General features: G+C 44.8%; 1 long non-coding RNA gene across 1 annotated transcript; it reads left to right on the top strand.

Moving 5' to 3' along the window:
* The first annotated feature begins 10,796 nt into the window (after window positions 1-10,796).
* Window positions 10,797-11,397, top strand: LOC126235302 (uncharacterized). The gene is made up of 3 exons (XR_007544791.1): window positions 10,797-10,905; window positions 11,064-11,170; window positions 11,346-11,397. It is a non-coding gene; the product is annotated as an uncharacterized LOC126235302 (long non-coding RNA).
* Window positions 11,398-12,289: the final 892 nt, after the last annotated feature.

The following is a 12,289-nucleotide window of genomic DNA, read 5'->3' on the forward strand; positions in this document are numbered from 1 at the left end:
TAAAAGTTATTCCATGTACTTGAGTATTTGATCTAGCCAAAAAACAAGCCTGATGAGAAAACCATGGTATTTAGAATATTAACTTTAAATATTTGGTTATTCAGTCAAATTAGTATTGTACTCATTATTCGAAATCAGTTAATAACGGAAAATTTCATTACTTGTTGTATGGTACAGAAAAAAATTGAAAGTCCGCTGTGTGTAGAGTGCACTACAAAACAAAACTACTCTGATGTAACTCTTCAGGCTTTCCCGGCGATCTAATGACATCTTGGGTTGTCGGGTGTTCTGCCGGATATCAGCGTCGTACTTGCACGATATTTCGGTCACGTAGCTCGTAACCTTCATCAGGTGCGACCTGAGACTGCTCCTCGAGTGGACCTGGTCCAGTATTTGTGCCTATGGCCTTCCCCCTCCACCAACGGCTGCAGGCGCTTCCTCTGTGGTCCGCGCCCATTCCCTGCGACCTGCTGGAGCGTTGCTGCTCCGTTTTCCGTCCGCTGCGGTTCTAGGTGTTCCCTCTGCGGTCCACGCCCACCAACCCCGCTCCTGGGGGTTTCATCTACGGTCTGGGGTACCAAGCGTTCCCCCTGCGGTCCGCGCCCGCTCACCACGACCTGTTGGAGCGTTGCCGCTCCGTTTTTCGTCCACTGCGGCTCTGGATGTTCCCTCTGCGGTCCGCGCCCACCAGTCCCACTTCTGGGTGTTCCATCTTCGGTCTGGTGCTCCTGGCAGTCCGTCAGGGGCTCGTTTTCCATTTCCATGTCTCTGGTTCTTCTGTTTGTGCAGTGTTGCAGCTGGCCCCGTTGCTCCTTTAACAATTCCAGAGCCGGATCCCAGGCTCTGCTTAGCTGGTACCCTGTGTCGCGGTTCATAAGATCGTCAGCCATTTTAATTTCTATCGATTATCTTATACCGCTGTCCCAAAATCTGGGTGTTTGTGCTAGAATCCTGGTATCCTCATACTTCATGGCATGATCTAGTTCTAGACAGTGTTCAGCAATGGCTGACTTAGTCACCTGTCTTAATCTAGTGTGCCTCTGATGTTCTTTGCACCGGATCTCCACAGTTCTTGTCGTCTGGCCAATGTAGGACCTGCCACATTGACAAGGTATATTGTAAATCCCTGGTTTTCGTAACCCCAGGTCGTCTTTGACACTCCCCAGCAGTCCCCCAATCTTGTTGGATGGACAGAAAACACACTTGATATTGTGTTTACGGAGGATCCTACTGATTCTGGCAGAAATAGAGCCAGCATAGGGCAGATATGCCACCTTCTTTGTTTCATCTTGGTCTTCTTCAGGAACCTGTGGTATGGTGGCTGGTTGGAGTGCCCTCTCAATTTGTCTGTCCGTGTATCCATTCTTGAAGAAAACTGTTTTGAGACGTTCTATCTCTATAGGTAGATTCTCTTGGTCTGACAGGGCATGTGCTCTGTGGACCAAAGTCTTCAGAACCCCATTCTTCTGTGCAGGGTGGTGACAGCTGCTGGCCTGCAGATATAAATCAGTGTGTGTTGGTTTTCGGTACACACTGTGGCCAATTGATCCATCTGCTTTCCTCTGGACTAGTACATCCAGAAATGGCAGCTGGCCATTCTTCTCCAGTTCCATGGTGAACTTGATATTGGGGTGGCATGAGTTAAGATGTTCAAGAAACTCATTGAGCCTGTCCATCCCATGTGGCCAGATCACGAAGGTGTCATCCACATATCTAAAGAAGCATGTGGGTTTAAATGTGGCTGTCTCCAATGCCCTCTCCTCAAAACTCTCCATAAACATGGTGGCAACCACAGGGGACAGTGGGCTGCCCATAGCTACACCTTCAGTTTGCTCATAATATTGGTTTCTGTACAGGAAATACGTGGATGTCAGTGTATGACTGAACAGGTCCAACAGAGCACCGTCAAATTTCTCTGCAATCAGTTCTAGTGAGTCCTTCAGTGGGACCCTGGTGAACAGCGATACCACATCAAAACTGACCATGATGTCCGAATCTGTGATGTGCAGTTGCTTGAGGCGTTGCAGGAAATCTGAGTTGCGGATGTGGTGAATACATTTGCCCACATATGGAGACAGGAGACCTTTCAAGTACTTGGCTGTTGTGTACGTAGGTGCCCCAGTATTACTGACAATTGGACGTAGGGGCACACCCTCCTTGTGTATTTTAGGCAGACCATACAGTCTAGGTGGCACTGGCGCTTTTTCCCGTAGTTGTCTGATGATCTTATCAGGCATCCCTGTTTCCTTCAAGAGAGCACTAGTCTTCTTGGCTACCTTGTCCGTGGGGTCACACTCCAGAATTCTGTATGCAGGGTCCTCCAGAAGTTGGCGTACTTTCTCATCATAATCCACCCGCTGCAAGATGACAGTGGAGTTCCCTTTGTCTGCTGGCAGTACCACAATGCTGTTGTCTTCCCAGAGTTTCTTGAGTGCAAGCCTCTCCTCGGTTGTGATGTTCGATGTCGGCGGCCTGGCCTTGGTGAGGGCCCTGCAGGTCTCTCGGCGGACTTCCTCTGCCACATTATGTGGAAGTGTGACTGCAACTTGCTCTACTGCACTGACGAAACCTGAAATGGGTACATTTCTAGGGGTCGTAGCAAAGTTGAGACCCTTGCTGAGTTCCTTTAAGGTTGTATCATCAAACTGTATGCCACTCAGATTCGTCACAGTGCGTGTCTCTTCCATCTGCTGTGTTTTCTTACTCATGCGGTCAAACTTTGCAGATTGGCAAGATGAGGCATTCCTTCTAGCACACTCAGCTAAAGACCAGGAGGCACGGTCTACCCAATCCCAATCTTCTCTTGTTAAGGAGGCTGCCATGTACATATGAATGTGTAACAGCTCCCTGGCGACAACATCTAACCTGTGGCGCATATCTCGAATCCTCTCTCTCACCAGTGCCATGCTGGCTCTGCAAGCGCTTCCTCTGTGGTCCGCGCCCATTCCCTGCGACCTGCTGGAGCGTTGCTGCTCCGTTTTCCGTCCGCTGCGGTTCTAGGTGTTCCCTCTGCGGTCCGCGCCCCCACCCTCCGTTGGTGGAGGGGGAAGGCCATAGGCACAAATACTGGACCAGGTCCACTCGAGGAGCAGTCTCAGGTCGCACCTGATGAAGGTTACGAGCTACGTGACCGAAATATCGTGCAAGTACGATGCTGATGTCCGGCAGAACACCCGACAACCCTAGATATCATTAGATCGCCGGGAAAGCCTGAAGAGTTACATCAAAATCTCTACGGGGTCGAGATGTATCAGAATATCAAGAAGCTGGACAAGCTTCGGCAGAAGAAAGGGAAGATGCTGAGTTCTCTCAGTTTTTTGCTGAGGTGTCGAGATGGAGAAGTGGTACCAGTATTTGCCAGAATCAAACATCACATCAACTCCAGAGCGGCGAACAAGATAAAACGCAGAGCCAGCATGGCACTGGTGAGAGAGAGGATTCGAGATATGCGCCACAGGTTAGATGTTGTGGCCAGGGAGCTGTTACACATGGCAGCCTCCTTAACAAGAGAAGATTGGGATTGGGTAGACCGTGCCTCCTGGTCTTTAGCTGAGTGTGCTAGAAGGAATGCCTCATCTTGCCAATCTGCAAAGTTTGACCGCATGAGTAAGAAAACACAGCAGATGGAAGAGACACGCACTGTGACGAATCTGAGTGGCATACAGTTTGATGATACAACCTTAAAGGAACTCAGCAAGGGTCTCAACTTTGCTACGACCCCTAGAAATGTACCCATTTCAGGTTTCGTCAGTGCAGTAGAGCAAGTTGCAGTCACACTTCCACATAATGTGGCAGAGGAAGTCCGCCGAGAGACCTGCAGGGCCCTCACCAAGGCCAGGCCGCCGACATCGAACATCACAACCGAGGAGAGGCTTGCACTCAAGAAACTCTGGGAAGACAACAGCATTGTGGTACTGCCAGCAGACAAAGGGAACTCCACTGTCATCTTGCAGCGGGTGGATTATGATGAGAAAGTACGCCAACTTCTGGAGGACCCTGCATACAGAATTCTGGAGTGTGACCCCACGGACAAGGTAGCCAAGAAGACTAGTGCTCTCTTGAAGGAAACAGGGATGCCTGATAAGATCATCAGACAACTACGGGAAAAAGCGCCAGTGCCACCTAGACTGTATGGTCTGCCTAAAATACACAAGGAGGGCGTGCCCCTACGTCCAATTGTCAGTAATACTGGGGCACCTACGTACACAACAGCCAAGTACTTGAAAGGTCTCCTGTCTCCATATGTGGGCAAATGTATTCACCACATCCGCAACTCAGATTTCCTGCAACGCCTCAAGCAACTGCACATCACAGATTCGGACATCATGGTCAGTTTTGATGTGGTATCGCTGTTCACCAGGGTCCCACTGAAGGACTCACTAGAACTGATTGCAGAGAAATTTGACGATGCTCTGTTGGACCTGTTCAGTCATACACTGACATCCACGTATTTCCTGTACAGAAACCAATATTATGAGCAAACTGAAGGTGTAGCTATGGGCAGCCCACTGTCCCCTGTGGTTGCCACCATGTTTATGGAGAGTTTTGAGGAGAGGGCATTGGAGACAGCCACATTTAAACCCACATGCTTCTTTAGATATGTGGATGACACCTTCGTGATCTGGCCACATGGGATGGACAGGCTCAATGAGTTTCTTGAACATCTTAACTCATGCCACCCCAATATCAAGTTCACCATGGAACTGGAGAAGAATGGCCAGCTGCCATTTCTGGATGTACTAGTCCAGAGGAAAGCAGATGGATCAATTGGCCACAGTGTGTACCGAAAACCAACACACACTGATTTATATCTGCAGGCCAGCAGCTGTCACCACCCTGCACAGAAGAATGGGGTTCTGAAGACTTTGGTCCACAGAGCACATGCTCTGTCAGACCAAGAGAATCTACCCATAGAGATAGAACGTCTCAAAACAGTTTTCTTCAAGAATGGATACACGGACAGACAAATTGAGAGGGCACTCCAACCAGCCACCATACCACAGGTTCCTGAAGAAGACCAAGATGAAACAAAGAAGGTGGCATATCTGCCCTATGCTGGCTCTATTTCTGCCAGAATCAGTAGGATCCTCCGTAAACACAATATCAAGTGTGTTTTCTGTCCATCCAACAAGATTGGGGGACTGCTGGGGAGTGTCAAAGACGACCTGGGGTTACGAAAACCAGGGATTTACAATATACCTTGTCAATGTGGCAGGTCCTACATTGGCCAGACGACAAGAACTGTGGAGATCCAGTGCAAAGAACATCAGAGGCACACTAGATTAAGACAGGTGACTAAGTCAGCCATTGCTGAACACTGTCTAGAACTAGATCATGCCATGAAGTATGAGGATACCAGGATTCTAGCACAAACACCCAGATTTTGGGACAGCGGTATAAGATAATCGATAGAAATTAAAATGGCTGACGATCTTATGAACCGCGACACAGGGTACCAGCTAAGCAGAGCCTGGGATCCGGCTCTGGAATTGTTAAAGGAGCAACGGGGCCAGCTGCAACACTGCACAAACAGAAGAACCAGAGACATGGAAATGGAAAACGAGCCCCTGACGGACTGCCAGGAGCACCAGACCGAAGATGGAACACCCAGAAGTGGGACTGGTGGGCGCGGACCGCAGAGGGAACATCCAGAGCCGCAGTGGACGAAAAACGGAGCGGCAACGCTCCAACAGGTCGTGGTGAGCGGGCGCGGACCGCAGGGGGAATGCTTGGTACCCCAGACCGTAGATGAAACCCCCAGGAGCGGGGTTGGTGGGCGCGGACCGCAGAGGGAACACCTAGAACCGCAGCGGACGGAAAACGGAGCAGCAACGCTCCAGCAGGTCGCAGGGAATGGGCGCGGACCACAGAGGAAGCGCCTGCAGCCGTTGGTGGAGGGGGAAGGCCATAGGCACAAATACTGGACCAGGTCCACTCGAGGAGCAGTCTCAGGTCGCACCTGATGAAGGTTACGAGCTACGTGACCGAAATATCGTGCAAGTACGACGCTGATATCCGGCAGAACACCTGACAACCCAAGATGTCAAAACTACTCTGCATTTCGTCGATGTTCACAGTACTACGGAAAACATTAAAACCTTACATGAATTCCAATACAGGACCACAGTATTGGAACCTAAAACGACATATATTTTTCTTCCAAATGGTTCCTTTCAATATTCTCTGTAATATGAGTAAATTAATAAGTATGGGGAAGAGGGTGAGCTCTGAGAATCATATAAAAAAATAACACATCGGTTTGTGCGTAAACAGTATTGCTTAACGAACATCTTCTCCACTCATTAATTCCCCTACTTAACGTGAAATGTCACCAAGTAGTAGTACTTGCTAGACCCCACACTCTGAATGTCCTGACTTTCGATTAGTTGTCACTACAGCAAAGACGAAAAATCACACACAGCCGCTCGAAAATCTGAAATGACCGATAACACTCTGTGATCGGAACCCTACGGACCAGCGTCAGCCGCTCCACGAGTAGCTGTGAGGAAGGCTTCCGCGATTTTAAACATAGTTAATAGTTTCTCTCAACTTGTGTCTAGGAGACGTTAAACTCAAATCCTCCTTCCTTCATTCTCTGTAGCTGGTGTTTGCGCCTAGACGAATACTCGTGACCAGATTTTGCAGATCTGATGAACAGAAAAATTTTCATCGCTTCACGGGAAACGCACTGTGTATTAGTATAATGGAAGCCACCTCATACCTCTAAAGCCACTAATTATTTGAACATCCGTGCTGATCAGAACGTGCTCCGTAAATTCGACCGAATGCTTGGTGTCATTTCATCAATTACACGAGTGTATTTTTTTGCCAATGTGCAATACCATTCCCTCACTTTCGTTAGTTTTCTTTAACAACAGCAGCCGTTTTCGGACGTGTAACTCCTTTTGGTCAACGTACGTAATTTTACAACCTAAGTAACTCAATACTTTGACTACATATTAATGCTGAATTAGATATCTTTATTAAGCCGCCTATCTATTTGGCTAAATATGTCATTGCTTCATGAAACTTTGTTTTACTATATATTCCCAAATGGAAAGGATGGCACAAGGAAATTCTGTTAACACTTACGTGTCAAAATGTTGAGACTATGAAATAAATAACATCAGAAGTGAACGCTAGTAAGAAAAAGTAATATTTTTAAGCTGAACACAGAATTTTCTTTTTTGTGAAATACGACGTTGGCCTATTGGTCGCTTTCAGGAATACCATAGATCAAAACCGAATTTTCTTTCCTTTGTTATTTGACCTGTCGGCCAACACTGGCCTTACTTTCACTTTTCAAAATGCGAAAACCAGTCATAAGGAGAAAACTACGAAGAATTTAATGTACATAGCTGTAGTAAGCATTGCGCAACACAGGTTAGAAACATGAAATTTCATTCTAATTCACACTGTTTGTGTTTCCAGTCCTGTGGTCCTGTGTTAGGAACGTCTGCGATTTTTAATGTTTTTCATATTAAAGTGGTCGCTGACTATTCACAAGGCATCATTGTTCTGTAGTCCACTCTACTCTCAGTAGAGTGTACTACAAATAATTAAGTTTATACTCTGTAGACTGATGTACGCTTACCGTACCAACTTGACTGAATAACCAAATGTTTGCGGTTTATATTATAAATACCAAAGCTTTTTTACACTTGTCGTTTAGCTTGAGCAGATAGACAAATCAGTTTCACAAGAGGGTTAAAATATACAATACACAAAAATACGTTCCCTATACTTGCAGCGATACACCAAAGGTGACGAAACAGAAATCAATAAGCTGCCACAAAGAGAGCATTCCAAGTAGTTGTGATCAATTTACATTGCTGAAACAGCATAATTCACTTCTAGGAAGAATTACTTGAAGTGAATGAATTACGGGATTCGTATAATAACACTCATAAATTTACGCCATGCAGTGAAATATTGGTGCGTTGACTTGGGTGCCCATAGGCACAGAGCAAAGCTTTAAATGGAAAATGAAAAAATGAAACATTCAATAGGAGAACAGGATGGACAGGGATCAGCTGACGCTATAGCACGCACACAAACGCGCGCCCGCACGCGCACACACACACACACACACACACACACACACACACACACACACAAACACACAAACACACGTACGCACGCGCTCGCGCTCACGTACAACGCACGCACACCTGTCCTTCGGCGGATGGACGTAGTTTTATTTATTTCAGGCATCAGAATACCTCCCAACAAAACGAAGTCAAGCGGAATATAATTTAGTAAATTTACGGCCTTTGATAACGGTTGCTATTAGAATTGCATTTTGTATTTATAATACATGCTTTGAATACTTTACCTGCTCACTCGTATTAATGCGAAACATTCACATCTGTTGCCAAAAAGCTTTAAAGCAGTGAAATTCTATCTACGTTCAGAACTGCTTCAATAGGAACTGAAAAGTATTAAATAGAGATTAAAGATATGGATTTGATCTGATTTGAGCCGCGAGTCAAAGACAACAGAATACCCAGCCCACTACTGCTCTCACTGGAACTGAATATACGAGGGTTGGCTAGAAAAAAACCGGACTAGTACTGGTGAAACAATAAAACGAATGCAATAAGGCTGAAAGTCGCGTGGCCTGTCACGTGACTCTCGCTCCGCCTACTGCTCGAGTTTCATCTGCCTCCTGCACTCAGTCTGCCCGTGGCGTCTGTTTTAAGTAGTTGACGTTTTGTCTGTGCGTCGGAAAATGTTGACTGTACAGAAAGAACAGCGTGTTAACATCAAATTTTGTTTCAAACTAGGAAAATCTGCAAGTGAAACGTTTGTAATGTTACAACAAGTGTACGGCGATGATTGTTTATCGCGAACACAAGTGTTTGAGTGGTTTAAACGATTTAAAGATGGCCGCGAAGACACCAGTGATGACACTCGCACTGGCAAACCATTGTCAGCAAAAACTGATGCAAACATTGAAAAAATCGGTAAACTTGTTCGACACTTTCCTTGTCAACTCCTGTTAACTCAGACACTGCTCTGATTGTTAAACGGCGATCTTGTCGAACAAGTTTACCGATTTTTTCAATGTTTGCCTCAGTTTTTGCTGACAATGGTCTGCCAGTGCGAGTGTCATCACTGGTGTCTTCGCGGCCATCTTTAAATCGTTTAAACCACTCAAACACTTGTGTTCGCGATAAACAATCATCGCCGTACACTTGTTGTAACATTACAAACGTTTCACTTGCAGATTTTCCTAGTTTGAAACAAAATTTGATGTTAACACGCTGTTCTTTCTGTACACTCAACATTTTCCGACGCACAGACAAAACGTCAACTACTTAAAACAGACGCCACGGGCAGACTGAGTGCAGGAGGCAGATGAAACTCGAGCAGTAGGCGGAGCGAGAGTCACGTGACAGGCCACGCGACTTTCAGCCTTATTGTATTCGTTTTATTGTTTCACCAGTAGTAGTCCGATTTTTTTCTAGCCACACCTCGTATTGTGCAGTTTCAGTTGCTTTATGCCAGAGAGGCTAATTACCTGTTCTTTATTACACACAGAATCTTCAGCACTTGGTGACCCGAATATTCTGTGTCTAATGATTTTCAACACTTCGCACTGGAAGATTTGAGGTGGTTCGGTTTCATTGATTTTCACACACACACACACACCTATACTCATGGGCTTCCTTCACTATACCCATCGTGTATGTCTTTCTTATAGGCCCCATGGGCTGTAATTAGTCCTAACATGAGTTTAGTCTGACTCCTAATCAAACACAAAATTACAGAACTTCTATTAAAACACAGCAGAATTAATTTGCAATATTTTCTTTTAGGATCAAGGCACTGCCTTGTGACCCAGCTTCGTGTTTTCATTGTACCATTGCCTTAGTGACGGTTAGGACAATTCCGATACAATAAACGGAGTCGTCGCATATGTCCTGGCCAGCCTGGCAATCTATTCATTACCACTGATTCCTGAATGACTTGTGACCCTAGTCTCACAAGGGCTTTGTGGCATTCTGCAACGATCTTTCATCTCGTTGCAGGGGCTGATAGAGATATCTGACCTCCTTGGCTCTCTGGATAAATGTAGATGTTACGATCTTTGTAGTGTCTATGAAAACTCTCCTAAGTGCGCTCCCGGATAGCGGGTATTTCTGCCTAGAATATTGTGACCATCTTCCCTACACAGACTGCTCTCTATAGTCTAGGCTGTACACTTTATATCCCAATTGAGGCGTAGCGCCGTATAACGATCCTGTCTTGGAGGCGGTTAAGTGGGTGATGCGTCTCAGAGCTGGATCGTGACAGATGGTGACGCGAGACTGGACGCACACGTAGTTTATGTATCAGCCGATAGAGGACAGCTTTGGATAGGGGACTGTGATTTTAGTTTCGATTGTGCCCACTAAAGTGCGCTAAAGTAATAGAATGTTTTTCATAAAGTGTTATTATGTCTTTTTGTGTATGTAAAATGTTATAAATGTATTTTAGCAGTATGAATGATGCGTGAGTGTGGTTTAAGGTTAATATGAAGATAATTGTTTAACGAGTTGTGTAGTAGGATTTAGTGTGGGAACTAGTGATGGGCTAAACTGCGATTTTCCGATATCAGTGATTTCTGTGAATGCTACTTTTCAGTATCTGTTATTCTTAACTGTGATTTGTCGCAGTTAAGAGTCGCAGTTAAGGAACCTAAGTCGCGTATCCCTCCGCCACTGCTATTTCTGCTACTTCCGCGATTTCTGCGACTTCTGCTACTTCTGCGACTTCTGCGATTTCTGCTACTTCTGCGATTTCTGTGACTTCTGCTACTTCTGCGATTTCTGTGACTCCTGCGATTTCTGCGACGTACCACCGTATGAAAAAGTTACATCTGTCCACACAGAAAATTGCATCTCAACAAACCTGTCATTGGTAAGTATGTTTTACGTTTATTCTTCCGTTGGCTTTAATTTTGTATTAAAGAAACAACTGTGAAAATATTAATAGTGTAATTAATATGTAAGTAGCCGCACAGTACCGTAATAGTTCGTGTTTAGAAAATGAATTCTAACATATTGTTATGTTCATAGGTACCTGAACTACATTTCAGTCACTCAGTAAAGTGATAATTCAAAATATCATTGTCAACAGATCTGAAGAAATTGCCAGTCTTTAGACCGTTTTCGTCAGACGAGAGGTTAGTTTCTAAGCGTTTTGATGGACTTAATTACTTCAGTGAGATCGTTCTTGCGAATGTGATATAGCAAATCTTAGCAAATGTGATATAGCAAATATTAGCAATCTACTCTGTCAATTATATTGCTAGTAATTAGTGACAGCAAAATTGTTTAATAATCCTTGTGTTTTTGCAGACGCAGTTCTGACTGATTACTGGTTGCTGTACATATCTATCCACATCAAGGCTGTTGAGAGAGACTCATGAAGATTCAAGACAGCTCTTAGAGGATTTGCAGTTTAAAAGTGAAATAATTATGAAATAAGTGTGTGACTGATTAAAGTGTTTTATTGAAGTTGTGCGATTTTAAAGGAATAATAAATGTTAAATACATTGAGTGAATAATAAAAATCTCATTTTCCACATGTTAAGCCGTCCTAATTTTCCGCCACTTATTTATTGGTAAACACTTGTTGGATACCGACGTGCCGCCCCCCCCCCCCCCCCTTTTCTCCACAATCTTGGTGTGACACTGACCTGTAACATATCCCGAAGTCTACAATAAGCATTTTGAGGCTGTTGATATGAAAGTGGGAAGTACAGATCTTCCAGTTAAATCAGGAATAGCTTAAGTGCATTACTTGAAAGTGACACAGGAAAAGCTTACTTATGTAGGTGGTAGTAGTGTCGGCAAAAAGTTCTTGTGTGTGAGGTTGCCATGTAGAACACCAGGTGTAAAACTTTTCTCCCGACTCTTGAAGTGTGTCGGAACAAAAGTGAGGCATTCATATGACTGTTTTCATTTCTCTACACTTATACAGGTGTCTGAGTTCTGCTGTGTTAACATTGCAAAGTCATGTAGGCATGTGGAGTATTAACCAAAACTGTCATATTGGAAGCAGAATCAAACACATTTGTTATGTTACTTGATATTTTCAGGAGAAAAAGGCAGTGTTGCTTCTTATTAATATAATACAATCAGAGTCACAGCAGTATTTGACCAACCATAACCGATGCTGAATGTGCATGTCGTCATATAATATGAAGGGCTTATTTCAATAGTGGTACAAGTCCATTACCTACACTTTTCTGTCTATAATGCTTCTCAAATTAGTGATCCAAACAAACATAAATAAAGGT

Source organism: Schistocerca nitens, chromosome 1 (genome assembly GCF_023898315.1).
Source record: "Schistocerca nitens isolate TAMUIC-IGC-003100 chromosome 1, iqSchNite1.1, whole genome shotgun sequence".
NCBI classification, from domain to species: domain Eukaryota; kingdom Metazoa; phylum Arthropoda; class Insecta; order Orthoptera; family Acrididae; genus Schistocerca; species Schistocerca nitens.